This window comes from Suncus etruscus, chromosome 8 (assembly GCF_024139225.1).
Source record: "Suncus etruscus isolate mSunEtr1 chromosome 8, mSunEtr1.pri.cur, whole genome shotgun sequence".
NCBI classification, from domain to species: domain Eukaryota; kingdom Metazoa; phylum Chordata; class Mammalia; order Eulipotyphla; family Soricidae; genus Suncus; species Suncus etruscus.
The window spans coordinates 92,799,905-92,816,752 of NC_064855.1; the positions used below are offsets into that span (position 1 = coordinate 92,799,905).

The window sequence follows — 16,848 nt, forward strand, 5'->3', positions numbered from 1 at the left end:
GTGGAATATGGATTAGTTCTGGAGATGTGCACAGCATAACTATTGCAGTCATAATTTAATATCTTTCACTGTTAATAAGACTGTATTTTTGACTAGCTGTGACAGTTGTTAGACTGATGATGGTAATCATATTGCAATATATAAATTTATCAAATCAGCATGTTGTATACCTTAAACTTACTCAGCACTATGTCAATTATGCATCAATGAAAAATGTTTTGAGGTTTAAAAATAATAAAAGTTTGAGAAACTTTGTTCTAAATGTATATCACATTTATGGGCCCTTAAATTAAACATAATTGTGAAAAATACCCTTTTTTCTATATATATTTTTTCTATAGAGGACCTACTCCAGTAATTATGACAAGGGAAGGTTTACATAGGACTGGTTATATTTATTGCCGAAAGACTAATTTGAGAATAGGTATTTTTGTGACTGATAATTTTATTTTTTAGGTAAGGTGGTTGAAGTTAAATTTGGAAATACCTTTTTGGGCAAGGGAGAAATAATATATGTCTAAACAAATGGAAACTTTAGAATATGTGGAGTATAAAATAGTTCTATGTATATTACTTTGTACAAATTTATATTATAAAACATTTAACATTAACATAAAACATTTAACACAGATAATTAAAGCTTTGTAGTTGGTGTCATGAAATAACAACTTACAAATAATGTTCTATATAACTTTATTCTTTGCAAAGAACATTCGTGTGCATCATAAGTTAATAAGTATATAAGAACCATAAGTTAATAAGTATATACTACTACTGAAATATATTTTAATGGCCTTAAAACTAGAAAGGTAGATAATATATTTATTTTAAGGAAATATTTGTTTTTTTCTTTTTGGGCCACACCTAGAGATGCTCAGGGGTTATTTCTGATTCTGCATCCAGTAAATACTCTTGGCAGTGTGATCAAGGGACCAAATGGCATATCAGGATTGAACCTTGGTCAATGGCATGCAAGGCAAGCACCCTACCCACTGTACTATAGTAAATGTATTTTCAGAAACTAGCCAAAATTTTTTCCCACTTAATCTTGTATATGCTTACATTTTAATCCTATTAAAAGCTGATGGACACTTGTCTTATTAGAAGCTATACTCAGAAAGGTGTAGCTGTGGTAAAATTCAGATAATCTATACTTTGTAGTGTCTCTTTCACTATGTGAATTATGATGATGATGATGATAATAATAAAGTCTTTGAAGTCTTTTAAAAAGTGCCTTAGCAGCTTTCCATCTGTAGAATTCTATAATTAATTGTTTATGCAAGAAAGCACCTAAATCCACAATCCCTCCTCCAATTAATGAAGTATTTCTGTTTCTAAATCCACAATCCCTCCTCCAATTAATGAAGTGTTTCTGTCCTGGTGTTTAGGAGGCAGATTTAGGTAGGAAATTGTTGTTGCCATGGTTAGGTTATTCACCAATATTTTGAGAGAATCATACAAGATTTCTGTTTCAGGATATTTCAGGGAAAATCTTGCAAGATTAAGAAGTAAATGATTTGAAAAATATATTAAGATAGTATTTTGATGGAAATCTATGGATCACACTGAGGATTAATAGTTAAGTGAGCTTGGAAAAGATGATTAAATTTTTAGGGCTCTGGTTTCCTCATCACTAAATCATTAGATTGTGGATTAAAGGAGATAATAATATTTTCATAATGATTAAGTTAAAAGCATCTAATGAAGGTAATTATGAATGTACCTGTCTAAGATTATAGTACGACTTAAACAGGATGGAAAAAACATGACATAAATATTAGCCTTCCTTAGGATTTTAATAACCATGTAAGAAAATGAAAATTTGAATTTTTCAAAGTCAAAGATGAGGTTTTCTATAACTTTAATTTGTGGTCATGTATATTCAAGAAGAAACTATAGTAAATAATAATTTTTGGTGTTGTTTTGGACCATATTTGATGGGCCTCAAGAGGCATTCCTCGCCTGGTGCTCGGGACTCACTTTCAGGAGAGTTTGGGGGACCATATGGTGTCAGAGGAATTGAACATAGCATTGACTTTAGCCTATTTCCATGGACTAAAAAGCATTATTTTTCATCTTAAGACTTATTCAAAATTGCCTGTTGTCTCTACAGTTTAAGAATTCTAGATCTTGAGCAAATGGTTATTTGGCACAGATTATTGTGTATTATGATTACAAGAACTAGAAGGTTTATGGATATGAGTTTTATACTGACTTTATTGAGACCGGACTCCTCTAGAAGGACACCTGAAATGTGTAGTGTAGTATTTTCTTAAATCATATCTTTAAGAACATTAGTGCTTTCTTTGTTTGTTTGTTTGTTCCTCCTGACTCTGCACTCAGAAATCGTTTTGGCAGGCCCAGGAAAACCATATGGGATGCCAGGAATTGAATCCAGGTTCATCCTGGGTCAGCCGTGTGCAAGACAAACACCCTACCGTTGTGCTATCTCTCTGGCCCAAAACATTAATGATTTTGACAAAACCACTTTTGTAATTAGTTCATCTCTCTTCTTTTTTTTTTTTTTTAGGAAAATAATTACTAACTATATTTCTTCTAAAACGTGATAAAGAAAATAACCCCAAATTTACTATCATCTTCCCCTCTGAATAACAATTTTTTTTGGACAGGACTGGGGTAGGGAGTAGGATGTATCCAATGATGCTTAGGGGTGACTCCTGATAGTGGTTGGGGACCATATACAGCGCTGGGAATTGAACCAGTCTCAGCTGCCTGCTAGACACGTACCATAATCTTTGCCTACTGGCTCCTAACCAATATTTTGATCCGATTTACTCCTGTCGTCTTTCTTTCTCTCTGTCATGCTAATCCCATTGGACAGATAATTCTATTCTAAGCTTTGATGGTTTCTCTTGTATTTTATAAATCCCATGTGCTGGAAATTTCTGTGTTTTATCCTGAGCCCTTATATCTTTCTACAATTATTTTTTTCGGAGAGCTTCCTTTTATGTCACCAATTACATAATCTGTTGAGATACTTAATCTGTTTTTTCTATTAAGTATCTCAAACTTAACCTGCCCAAAGCCCCAAATTCTGATTTTCTTTTCTACTGCTACCTAGCACTGTCCTGAGGCAGAGGTAGCAGGATCATTACATTAGCATCGAAAGTTTCTTTAGGAATGCTCTATTTCAGGGTTGCCATCTTATGAGAGATACATGTGAGTCTGGCTTGTAAAATAAATTTTTTTTTTTTGGTTTTTCGGGCCACACCCGTTTGATGCTCAGGGGTTACTCCTGGCTAAGCGCTCAGAAATTGCCCCTGGCTTTCGGGGACCGTCTGGGACGCTGGGGGGATCAAACCACGAACCACGGTCCTTCTTTGGCTAGCGCTTGCGAGGCAGACACCTTACCTCTAATGCCACCTCGCCGGCCCCCTGTGAAATAAATTTTTATGTAACAGCAAATATATTATGTAAAATAGGAAAGAATGACAAAATGTCTTTGGTTGAGAGGTGGGCATGTCATTACTTTGCAGACCCTGTGACTGCATAGCACAGTTTTATTACTAAAGTTGAACTGTGTGTCCCAGTGTCTTTGAAATGCATGCATTTCTCCCCTTTCTCTTGAAGTTAAACTGAGCTGTTCTAAGTAGTGTGGGAGGGGTGGGAAATTTAATAGCAGATCTTTTTTAGCAAGAGGGTACTTACTCTTTTATCACGCTTCAAGGCATTATGGTGGAAGGGCAAGAACTGATGAATTTCTAAGTTTTATTTCTCACGTAGGTAAATGCAGAAAGCGTCACGTGTCCTTGTGCTTACTAATTATCTTCAGGTTCAGTGAGATGTTATTTTTACAAGCTCCCTGATCAGCAGGTGGGGCCACATTTTGGAACAGTGGCAGATTAGCAGCTTTGAGTCACCTGTGTCTAAGACTCCTGAAAGGTTGTCAAAGGAAATGCAGTTTCATTTTTAGGGATGAAGGTGGGAGCAGAGGAGGGGAAAATTGTAGATTGTTAGCTTTTAATGCAGCTGACTTTTTATGGGAGCTTTTCCTTGTAGAATTTCAAGAATTCCCTTTAAAAAAAATTCAGACATCTCTTGCTCTTTCTATTTGACAATCATTATCCAGAAGTCATTTTTTAAAAGTTAAATTAAAAAATTTAAATAATACACTGGATGAACTTGCACTAATAATAGAAAATGAAAACTTCTGTTTAAAACAGTGACATAGAGGTCAGAGAGATACCACAGCCGTAGGGCGTTTGCCTTGCACACACCCCACCCAGAACGTATCTGGGTTCAATTCCTGGCATACCGTATGGTCCCCTGAGTCTGCCAGGGACGATTTCTGAGCACAGAGGCAGGAGTAATCCCTGAGTGCTTCTAGGTGTGACCCCAAAACAAAAACAAACAAAAAGTGATGTGTTGCCTGATAGATACCTTAATACTTTAAATACTTTCTTTGGTTCTTGCATTTGGAAAGAACACTTTTCTTAGAACTGATGGGCGATAGAAGGATTATTATTATTATTATTATTATTATTATTATTATTTTTGATGGGGGGAAGGCACAACTGGTGACGCTCAGGGTTACTCCTGGCTCTGTGCTCAGAAATCTCTCCTTGGGGGACCATATGGGACTCAGGGGGATCAAACGAGGTCTATCGTAGGTCAGCACATGCAAGGCAAATGCCCTACTGCTTGCACCACTGCTCCGGTCTCTACAAGGATTTGTTTTTTACTAGGTTTTGTAAAACCTGACTCTGTATCCCTGTGGTCTCTCAGCAATCTGTTTTGTTTCCTATATAAAATGTGGCCACTGTTGTTCAGAGAAGGCCATTTGCTTTCACTTGTCACTGCACCTCTACTCTCCTCCATATCTGATACACTTAAGGTTGATACTGTCAATGCTTTTCCTACTTGAGGCTTTAATTTCTTCATTTTCTCTTGTGAAAGTTGTGAACAGGTGGCCAGACTTCATTGGCACCGACTGAAGCAAAGATTCCTGAGCATCTTGGAGACAAACCAAGTTTCTAGTGAGCTCAGCTCCTCTCACCTTCACCCCATTTCCCAAGAGGCCACATCCCAGTCAGCTGGTCTGGCTGAGCTGGCACTGGCTGGAGAAGGGTGTGGCCCCAGGGAAGCTTCCACACCCAGCTCTGGGAAGTACCCTGAGGAAATGGATGCCTGGGAACCTAATCATCCAGCAGTTGCTATGAGGGACATTCTAAGCCAAGAAAAAAAGTGTGTGTGTGTGTGTGTGTGTGTGTGTGTGTGTGTGTGTGTGTGTTGGGGGGAAAGGGATGTGACCTGGACACTGTGGGATTGGACTGGATGGAAGATGAGTGTGTGTAGCAGGGAGGAAAGGTGGAGGGTGGGTAGGAAGTGACACAGTTCCTTACTGAATTTCAAGTTTCTCATTAACCATAGGAGTTTCTTGAGAGTAGGGGGTGCAAATGCCTCTTATTTATTTATTGGTTTGGGGGCCAGGGGTTACCCCTGGCTTTGCACTCAAGAATCACTCCTGGCAAGCTCAGGGGAACATGTGGAAGGCAAACACCTATCCGCTGTCTAGCCTCTGTCTCCTCTTTTTTATTTTTAATATGTTAGGGAGATCTTTTCTTGTGATACCCAGGGCAAAAATACTACCATTCTATCCAAAAACTTTTTTTCCTTCCAGGTTTCTGTTGATATTTATAGTGAAAACTATTTGGTCTTCACCCAAGTTAGCTGACTCAAGAAGAGAGACTGGGATTTGGGGAAAAGGAGGATTTTTTTGAATGAGAACTAACTTTTTAGGGATTGTGATGTTGAATGGAGTTGGGGCTTTTCAATGGTGCAGTGTTCCTAAAGGTCAGTACCTAAGGAAAAGGGGCACCAAGATCTCAACAAGAGACTGGGATCCTGGTTGAAGCTTTGTAAAGTTTTATTTTTATTTTGGGGAAATTCTTCTATCTTTTTGCCCTAGCTCTGGTGGAATTGACTCTCAGTAACAGGTTACATGTATTTGGATCTTTGAGTGATCCATGGGTCAGGCACATACAGCTGAAGGAGGTTGTGTAATTCTTGTTTATGGGCCCAGGTATTAGGTATTTTTCAGACAGACTATTTGGAATATTTTTGAAGCAGATCTGGAACACAACTAGACTCTGTGTGTGTGTGTGTGCTTGTATGTGTGTATGTGTGTGTTTGTATGTGTAAGGGAGAGAGAGAAGTAGAGGAAGGGAAGTGGGGGTAAAAGGAGAAATACAAAAGGGATGAAGGGAACAGAGAGAGAGAGAGTACGACATGTAGCGCACTTGCCTTGGATGCAACAAACCCTGGTTCAATCCCTGGTATCTCATATGAAACTCTGAACCTGCCAGAAATGATCTCTGAGTGCTGAGAAAAAAGTAACTTCTAAGTATTTCTGAGTATGCCCCCAAAATAAGAACAAAAAGCAGGACAGAGGAGCAGGTAGAAAGGAAAAGAGGAAGAGAAAGAGAAGGGGAGAGAAAACAGAGGAGGCAGAAAGGAGAAAGAAGGAAGAGGAAGAACAGATAGGGGGAAAGAAAAGGGGGGAGGAAAGAAGAGGGAAGTGGAGGGAATAAATTCTGACACTCAGGCTCCTATTTTTCCTTCTGATATCGAGCTTTTGCAAAAGTTGAGTGTATTAAACTAGAAAGGCCTGGTAGATAAGGGACAGGTGAGGGAGGTGCCTTGGTTTAGGTCAGGCGTCCTCAAACATTTTAAACAGGGTCTGTTCACTTTCCCAAAGACCATTGGAGGGCTGGACTATAATTAAAAAAAAAACTATGAACAAATTCCTTTGCACACTGCAGATATCCTATTAGAAGTACAAAAAAAAATGGAACAAATACAATATTTAAAATGAAGAATAAGTAAAGTTAAATCAACCAATTTACCAGTATTTCAATGGGAACTAAGGGCATGCTTGTGGAGGATTGTAGTTTGAACTACTGTAGTCTTGGGACAAGACTGAGAGGAGGAATCGAGAAACAGAAGGAAGGGAGTCAAAGAGAGTAGTGTACATTCCACATATGCACATTGCAGGCCTGGAACAAGTCGGAGGCTGAGTAGAACAGGCAGCAGCAGCAAAAACACCCAGCAGGCCAGATACATTTCCTCAGCAGGTCACATGTGGCCTGCAGGCTGTAGTTTGAGGAGCCCTGGTGTAGGCAATAACTTTAGTGCCATGCCAGCTTTTCTTAGTCTTTGTTTGACCTTGTAGAAATAATGTTCTGTCCTTGTTCAAAGCAAGGGGGACAGGGACAGTCTCATATGAAAGAATGTCTTAGATTGTGTTTTACAGAAAAATTCTCCTCTCAGGGTGGGAGCCTGATTCATGGGGCTATTTGCTTTCATTTCCTTTCCCCCAGTGCTTTTAGGTCGAGAAATAGAGAATCCAAATCCACTTGACTTGTATTCGTTTCAAGCCATTTAACATTTCCCACTGCACTGTACTGAGACTGGGGCTGTCATTTCCATTTTACAGGCCTCAAGTCAGGTGAGCTGCTTCTCATGGTAAAAGTGCAGCCATAATTCACACCCAAGAGCTCTGACCTCCCAGCGTGGCCTCTTAGCCAAGTTTTCTGGCCAGAGGAGGACCTGGCATGAGATTTGGTGCTCTGCCAGGTCTTCTTGAGTTTGTCAGGATACCTTCTTGCATGTGATTTCCCTGGGTCCTGGGCTATAGAAGAAGCCTGATTGGAGATTTATGCTCCATGTTCCAGTCCTATTCTAGTATAGTTAGTAGCTATTAGGATAAGATAATTAGTGATAATGTATATCCACATTAGAGTTTGTGGCTCTTGACCTTTGACAGTAAGTTTAGAGGTCTGTGATGGGCATATATATCCTCTGGCCCTTTGTCTATAAAGTAATTACTAGAAGTATTCTATTAACACAGTAGAAGATTGTGTTTGTGCTGTACTTGCTAATTCTGAAACGTTCTCACAATATTTAATTAGTGTTTGATAACATAGACTGGGCTAGTAAGGTTGCTAGTGAGTAGCTTTTCCAAATACTTGTTAATCTCTCTTTTTATGGTAATATTTTTGTTGTTGTTTGCTTATTTGTTTTTGTTTTTGTTTAATTTTTGGACCACAAAAGGCAGTAATTAGGGTTTTCTCCTGGCTCTGAGTTCAGATACTACTCTTGGCAGGTTTGGGTACCATATAGAATGCCAGGAAGTGAAAGCAAATTGCAAGGCAAATCTTCAGTCTCTGTGTTTCAGAGCTCTAGAACAGAATTCTTGCTCAGCATTCTGGAGATGTCCATTGTTGGATGATTGACATAAGATTGGAGAGAATTCCTTTTGATTGCAGTTATTTTTTAATTTATTTTATTGAAACGATTGTGATTTACAATGTCCTTCATAGTTGGGTTTCAGACATACAATGCATCAGGGACAATCCCACTACCAGTGTCAACTTCCCTCCATCAATATTCCCCAGGTGCATCCCATAGCAACCCCATTTGCCCTCCAGCCTGCAAGTATTGCAGGCACATTTTAAATTTAGATTGTTAATCTAAAGTTTGAGTCTCTTGATTCTATTGTTATTGCCTTTGGCTTGGATATATAGTTCTGCCCTTTTTTTTTTTTTTTTTTTTAAATCACTACAATGCAGATTGTTAATCTAAAGTTTGAGTCTCTTGATTCTATTGTTATTGCCTTTGGCTTGGATATATAGTTCTGCCCTTTTTTTTTTTTTTTTTTTAAATCACTACCAATGCACCTAAGACTGCTTGATCCCTGGTCCCCATCCTTTCATATTTATGTTTCTTTTCTTCCACTCCGTTTCTTTCCTTCTCCTCGCTATGCTCTGGCGCCAAGGGTGTTCGAGACAACTATGATTTAGACCATTGTGTTTCTTCATGCAGTTATTCTAAATACTACATATAAGTGATATCATTCTATATTTCTTCTTCTTCTTCTTCTGGCTTACTTTATTTAACACAATATCTTCCAATTCCATCCATGTTGCTTGATTGCAGTTTTTAAGATAAGAGTTTTAAGAAGTCTAATTGTGAGTCTTCATGCAATTACATATACACACATACATACACACATATAAAACCACTCTTGGTGATGCTATGGGACCTATGTAGGGAAGGGATAGAACCTAGAGTTTTCTCATGCAAAGCATGCACTCCAACCCTTTGAACTTAAATCTTTTCCCCATCACCTAAAATTGTGTGTTAAGTGAATATAATTTATTTATTCTTTGACATCCTCTGAATGTTTATTAGAAACGTCCTGAGTTTTTGAGCATTTTACATGTTTTTCTTGCTGGTTTATATTTTTATAAACTAAGTAAATACTCAGGTAGTGTTGGAGACTATCTGTAGGCCATGCACTGTCATAGACAATTTTTTTTGGTGCTGACCAGCTGATAGCCCCTGTCTTAAATCGTCTGGCATCTGGCTCTTGGAGAATGTGTTGTGCTAAAGGTTGTTTTGGTTAAAAAAAACCTGTAGAGTTGTGACCTGTGACCACCTGATTTGTTACACACACTGTGATGCTTGTTGTATCTCAGAGTGAACTCTGCTGGCTTCAGCAATCATTGACTACTTGACTTTTTGGCATTACACTTCAGTGATAGGACACTCATTTGGCTGAGCCAGGTAACATTTGTGTTCAAGAGCATAATTTTTAGAAGGGAATGTGAGGTGAGGGAAAGTTTATAATGCCAAGGTCACTGTGTATTCTAAGTGTTGTTTTTTTTAATGGAAGAGGCTGTCCCTTGCATTTATAATGATTTTTTTATTGTAATAAAAAGTAAATTGGAATGCATACAATGGAACAACCATTGTAGAGGACTATGGAAATATTTCAGTGGTGCCAGGGATTGAATCTAGGACCTCACACATCAAGGACAAGACTTTTATCTTAGAGTTACATTACATCCCTGGTCCATTTAATCATTTTGAAGTGCTTAATATTTAAAAATTATATGTTGATTCTTTAGTTTTGCTTTTTGGTTGTTATTGTTGTGATGGTGGTGGTGCTTGGGGTCAAGTATTAGGCTTGCATGTGCTGGCAAGTGTTCTAGTACTGACCAAATCCTGGGCCCCACAAGATGATTTTCTTTTTTATGTTTGTTTTGGGGCCACACCCGGCAGCTCTTGGGAGGTTACTCCTGGCTCTGTGCTCAGAAATTGCTCCTGGCAGGAGGGATTTGGGGGACTGACCATATGGGATGCCAGGAATCGAACTGGGGTCTGGTTCGTTTCAGGTCGGCTGCATGCAAGGCAAATACTCTACCACTGCTATCTCTTCGGTCCCTATTTTCTTTTTAATTAAAAAAAAAAAAGCTATGATTTGAGAATATGACCGTGAAATTACCTTATTGGCATTTTGAAAGTACATACTGACAGAAAAAGATACATTTATTATTATCTTCATTATTATTTCTATCATTATTATTATTGTTATTATTAGGTATGGAGTTTGGGTAATATACTGTGATGCTCCTGGGCCACTCTCATGGACACAGCTTCATGTAAGGCAAGGACATTACTTTTATTCTATCTCTGTGGCTCCAGGATACATATTTACATTGAGAGTGAAAAGACTATAGAGAGAGACATGCTTAGATCACCAGCTTCCAGATCAAAACAAAAATCAACACCACCCTGGAAGTGTCCCAACTTTCTCCACTGGCGTCATCTTCCTCCAGAAGTTAACCACTATTTAACTTCTAACTTCACAGGTTTTTTTTGTTTCCTATTTTGGTGCTTGCTGTGAATACTATAATCTACACCCTCTGTCTTGCGTCCTTTGCTTCCTGTTGTTTATAAGATCGGAGCCATAGCAGTTGCAGATTGTTCTTATTATCCTATAATGTTCATTGCATGGATGATTCACAATTTATCCAATCTATTGGTAAAGGTATACATTCAACTTCAATTATGAGTGAAGTTGCTATAAACATTTGATTATATATTGAATGAATTTCTATACTTGACTTTCACTTGTAGTTTTGTAAACTTACTAAAGTATTTCTGTTGGATATAGACCTAGAAATATAATAATGGGCCATAGACTATATACATATTCAGCCTGCAATAGATACTATTAAATGGTTAACAGATAAGGTGGTTCAAACAATTTACATTTCTATAGTCGTTTCTAAATATAGAAAACTAATTATTGTGTTTTAAAATAAAGAATAAAAAGTTTGTGGATAAAATATGTAGTCTAAGATTTCTGAACCTTAGGTTGTATTAATATTCAAAGAACTTTAGAATAAAAATACATTTTTATATGATAGTTTAAGGTTCATAAATATTAATATTTTCTATTTTCCTTTACAGGCAAGAAGAGACCAGTAGGAGAGTGAAAAATGTAAGATATATTAGTGGAAATTGTAAATGACTTTTTTTGCTTATATGTTCTGTAAGACAATACAATCTAACAATATTTGGTGTACTCTGTATTCCCTTTTATAATTAATTAAAAATTAAAACAAATTTACCTCATATTGTTTGTTAGAACACAAATGCAAATAGAATTATCAAAAGTTAAATTGATAAGGGTCAATTTGAAAAATTGTTCTATCTCTCCATGGTGTTACTAAAGTCATTGCCTAAGGATTTACTAGGCTGTGGTTGGTAGTACTAGTTGAGCTTTCAGTCCTACTGTTTAGGCTCACTGAGTTTGGTAGAATTTTATGTAGCTTTCCCATCAGATTTCCTGGGACACTACTGGGCTGACACTGGTATGAACATTTTAAAAAACACTAGCGGCCATGCTGTCCAGGATCTATAGATCTGAAACAAATTTGATGGCTGGGTAGTTTGATAAGGTTAAATTATGGAAAGGATCCTTTTCTGGTGAAGGATGTTGGCATGGCTTTGGTCTGCTGTGGCTTCAGGCAAAAGAGGGAATCTGTCCCCACGCATTCTGAGAAGGCCCCAGAGGGATCAGCCCAGCCCTAATCAGACAGACTGAGAAGTCAGGAGCCATTTTATTTTTCTTGTTAAAAATTTTTTGCTAGTGTTTTTTTTTTTTTTTTTTGCTTGTTTGTTTCTTGGTTTTTTGTTTTTTGTTTTGTTTTTGTTTTTTTTTTTTTTTTTTTGGTTTTTGGTTTTTGGGCCACACCCGTTTGACGCTCAAGGGTTACTCCTGGCTATGCGCTCAGAAATCACCCCTGGCTTGGGGGGACCATATGGGACACTGGGGGATGGAACCAAGGTCCGTCCTACGCTAGCGCTTGCAAGGCAGACACATTACCTCTAGCGCCACCTCTCCAGCCCCGTGTTTTTTAATAGAATCTCATAACCATAAAAAATTAAGATTTATGTGTGAAATATACATTCTCTAATTTTATGATCTACCAGTGGTCTGCAACCTGCGGCTTGTGAGCCACATGTGGCTCTTTACAGTTTTAATTTGGCTCTTCTGTGTACCCGGCGGCCGCTCCAGGAGTCAGGACTCTGCTCCTAGCCTCTGTCAGTGCGCGCCCTGTGTGGCTCTCAAAATAAATTTCAATCGTGGTTTTGGCGAGCTTTGGCTCAGTTGAAAAAAAAGGTTGCTGATAGACTAAATTCAGTCTGGGGAATGTTTTCATACATGGTAGCACAGTGGTTAAAGTGAGTGCACATATTTCAAGATTTTTAGGGGAATAACTTAAAAACTTACAACAAAGCTTACAAGTAAACAAAAAGAAACAAACTTGGAGGCTGAGGCTCCAGAGCAATAGTACACAGAAGGGCGCTTACCTTTTATATAGGGTTTAATCCCTGACATCTCAGATAGTTTTCTGAACACTTCCAGGAGCTAGTCCTGAGTGCAGAGCCAGAAGTAACCTCTGAGCATCACCAAATGTGGGCTCCATACCAAACACAAACAAACAAACAAACAAACAAAAGCACCAAATGTTTGAGAACTCTGAACTGTAGCTGTATATCTGTGTTTGGCCTGCACACATTTATAGATGCTCCTTTGTAGATGCACACATATAAAATACTCTAATATTCTAATATTGTGCATATATTAGAAGAATTTCTGAAAACATGACAGATTCATTTAAAGAAACCCAAAAGTTCAATATACTTACTAGGGAAAATGAGAATTATTTTAAGTATTCATTCTATAAATGTATGAGAAAATATTGCTTCCATTACATTTATTTAAATGAAGAATAATTGACAGAGAACAGTAGTTTCAGATATATAAGGTAATGCCTCATTATTAGTATATATTGAAAATATCACAAAAATAAATTGAGTTTCTATTTAATATTGTATATAATATAGTTTCAAATTTTTCCTGAAGATTTAGCTTGTTGAATTGAAAGGTTAATTTTTGTTTTCATGTTGTATATTTTTCTCATCTTCCTTTGTGCTAGATAGAGCATGAAAATAATTGTTGGAATTCAAGTTTTTGTCTAAAAAGTAACTCAGAGGCTGAAACTCAAGAAGAATAAACGTTTTAAATGACCCCTCTTTGTATAATTTAAATGATATGCTATATATATATGCTATATATATGATATACCATCAATATGCTAGATTGATCATCTGTATTTGAGCTTGCAATTAGTAAATGGACTGATCTTGTTATTTCATTGAATTTTCTCTTAAAGGTTTTGATAACATTATACTGGCTGGGAAGAAAATCACAGAGTAACCCCTACTATAATGGTCCCTATCTTAATTTGAAAGCATTTGAGAATCTTTTAGGACAAACTCTTACCAAGGTAAGGACTTCACTTCTGTTTGATTTGACTGTATAGCAGCAGCAGTTGTACTACTGCTGCTACCACTGCTTCTGCTATTGCTACTGCTGCTGCTGCTGCTGCTGCTGCTACTACTACTACTACTACTACTACTACTACTACTACTACTACTACTACTACCACCACTACCACCACCCAACTACTACTACTACCCAACTACTATTACTACTTTCTCCTTTTCCTCTTCCCTTTCTGCTCCTCTCCCACTTCTTATTTTCCTCTTTTTTTCTCCCACTTCTCCTCTATTAAAGGTCAGGGAACCTCTAACAATCATTGTTTTATGCTAGTTTGATTAGGTTAGGTAGAGAGGATCATTGCTCATTTGCTAGTTTTGTTTACTACCAACATGGAGTGCAGCTATTTCAAAGCCATTTCTCTGGTATAAAAATCCCAATAGGGAAATTTCTTTTCTAGGAGTTTATTTATACTTGGGACTAATCAGTGTTCAGAAGATAAATAGTCAAGCTAATATTTAATCATCTAATTGTAGATGCCTCATGGGTTTTTGTGTTAATTAATGATTTTGTAGGAATAAAGCATGTAGCATTAGTCTTTTGACACTCTGAAAGTTATAGTTAAAGGTTGGTTACCACAGTTGGAAGATAAACATTTTAGACCAGGGTAAAAATGATCACCTTGTCTTTTATCTTCCTAGGTCTTTAAAATAGTTTTGCTGGAGCCCAGCAACACCCATTTACAGATAGGTGAATTTATAGAACCTAGAAGATTAAAATATTCCTTTTTGATTTTTCAAATTTTGTTTAGAGTCTGTACTTCAAAATTTTAAGTTTGATTCCTTAAATCAGTGGGCTTGATTAAGAGTTGAGTTGAGGGGCCAGTGAGGTGGCGCTAGAGGTAAGGTGTCTGCCTTGCAAGTGCTAGCCAAGGAAGGACCATGGTTCGATTTTCTGGCATCCCACATGGTCCCCCCAAGCCAGGGACAATTTCTGAGTGCCTAGCCAAGAGTAACCCCTGAGCATCAAACGGGTGTGGCCCAAAAAACCAAAAAAAAAAAACCAAAAAAAAAAAAAAGAGTTGATTTGATTTTGTATGAGCATTGCATTAGGTGTTGAGCAACAATCCTAAATCAGTGTCACATTGTCACAGAGCCTGTGGAGACATATAAGCAGATGGTATCTGTGGTGGAACATGATTCAGACTTTTGTTACAGTGAAATAATGTCATTAAGGAAATACCTCATTAAAAACAGTGTAATCTGCTGGCTTCTGTATTCTATTTCTATCTTTGGTCATTTTTATGGTTGACTCACTCAGGTCCAACAATATAAAATACAATATATTTATGTATATATGTTGGAAAGGTCCTACTGTCAATGAACTCATTTGATGATTAAGACTGTAGTAAGATACATTGGTTTCATTCTATCATAATGGAGTGAGCTTTGCCATAAGTGTGTGTCGCTATAAAATCACATTTTCATGTGTTTTATTAAAAAAGTTGTGTTTTCTTGAATTTTTACTGGATGATGCTCTGGCCAATTCAAAAAAGGATTTAAAAATACTCAGGGTTCCATTTTCGTTACTTTGTGCCATTCTATAATTTGATGATAAAATCATTGTAGATGATGTCAGAATGAAGGTCCTCCTAAAAAATGAGAAAAATATAGATATTTAACAGAACGAATAGGTTAGGACCAGAATCTAGTTTCTTTTGTAACTGATATTTAAATTTTCCTAAGTTTAACATTTCTTTATTATTATTTGATTTTTTGGTTTGAGGGTCTTACCTAGTAATATTTAAGGACAACTCCCAGCTTAATTCTTGGGTATAGCTCCAGGGACTATGCAGTGCTGCCTGGAACTGAATTTGGGACTCCCATAAACAAAGTATAGCATTCCAGCTCTTTGAACTATCCTCCCCAGACCCAATTTTGACTTTTGTAGTCAAAAGTCACTTGATGTCTTAAACTCTAAATCTCCCTCAAATGCAAGTCTAATAAATCTCATGTTTCTAAAGTTTACTTAAAATTCTTTCATTTTTTTTTTTTTCTGTTTTTTGAGACTACTTTGAAGGTATCTGCACTCTCCCATCTGCTTAGAAATCTAGTGATGAGGTAGGCACTTGTTTCATTGTGACAAGATGTCAGCTCTCATGCTTGGTGGTTTGACATCTGTAGCATATGCAATCACTCACAATAAACCTACCTGACCTTATTGTTGCTTCTAATGCTTGTCAAACAGCTCAACCATAAATTGACAGATCTGGTATTAACAAAATGTATGCCTGAGGCACCTGCTAATTATTCATTGTAAAGACTCTCTTTTTCAGCTTTATTTATATATGCTGAGAATATTTATGATTAAAAGTTGTAAGAATGGTATAAATGGCCAGTTCTGTATCATGTAATTTATTATTGAAGCCAATATGAGACATTTGAATCTAGTTACATATTTCCTACTCATTTTTTACAAAATCATTTCAAGTTAATTCCAGATATTTCACTGCTTCTAATCTCTCATGTATCTCTTAAGAATTTGACTAATGGGTTAAAGAGATAGTACAGCAGGTAGCATTCTTGTCTTGTATGTGGCTGACTCAGGCCTGAGAGATTTCTGAGACCTGTCAGGAGTGATCCTGGAGGGCAAAGCCAGAAGAAGGTCCTGAGCATGGGTGTCTTATATTCCATCCCCCACCCCCATGAATATTCTTCCCTGTATCTATCATGACTAGTTGAGAAAATTTACAAGTATTTCCTGTTATCTAATATCTAATATAGATTCAAAACTATGCAATTTGCCTTCTCACATTTTTGAACTTGAATCATGATTTCTTTAAGATTGACATGCTATATTTTTAGGAATTACTAGATTCTTTAAACTTTATCTGTTTCAGTAAGCCTGTAGAAAGTAGAAGCATTCCTGACCTTTTAGTTTAATGAATTATGGGCCTTCATCTTATTTTAAATTATAGACTTAACTAGGTCTTTGCTGGTAACTATACATCAGGACTATAGTTTTTATAAACTTTATGTAGATAATTTTTAATTATTTTGCTAATTATATAAGGGAATGTTAATTAAATTGCTATTTTAAGTCAATTCTCTCTGATTCAAAACTTAAAGCTATTAATCTTAGTCTTAGTTCATATTTAGCATACTTACACCTAGTAATTAGTTAATTTT

At 36.9% G+C, this 16,848-nt stretch overlaps 1 protein-coding gene across 4 annotated transcripts in view; it reads left to right on the forward strand.

The window, feature by feature from the left end:
• LMO7 (LIM domain 7) overlaps positions 1–16,848 on the forward strand; it is a 102,202-nt gene that overhangs the window by 22,385 nt on the left and 62,969 nt on the right. For all 4 annotated transcript variants that reach the window (XM_049778946.1, XM_049778944.1, XM_049778945.1 and 1 more), the window contains exons 2-3: positions 11,281–11,311; positions 13,554–13,667. The gene's annotated coding sequence lies outside the window, so the exon portion shown is untranslated. The remainder of the gene's footprint in view (positions 1–11,280; positions 11,312–13,553; positions 13,668–16,848) is intronic.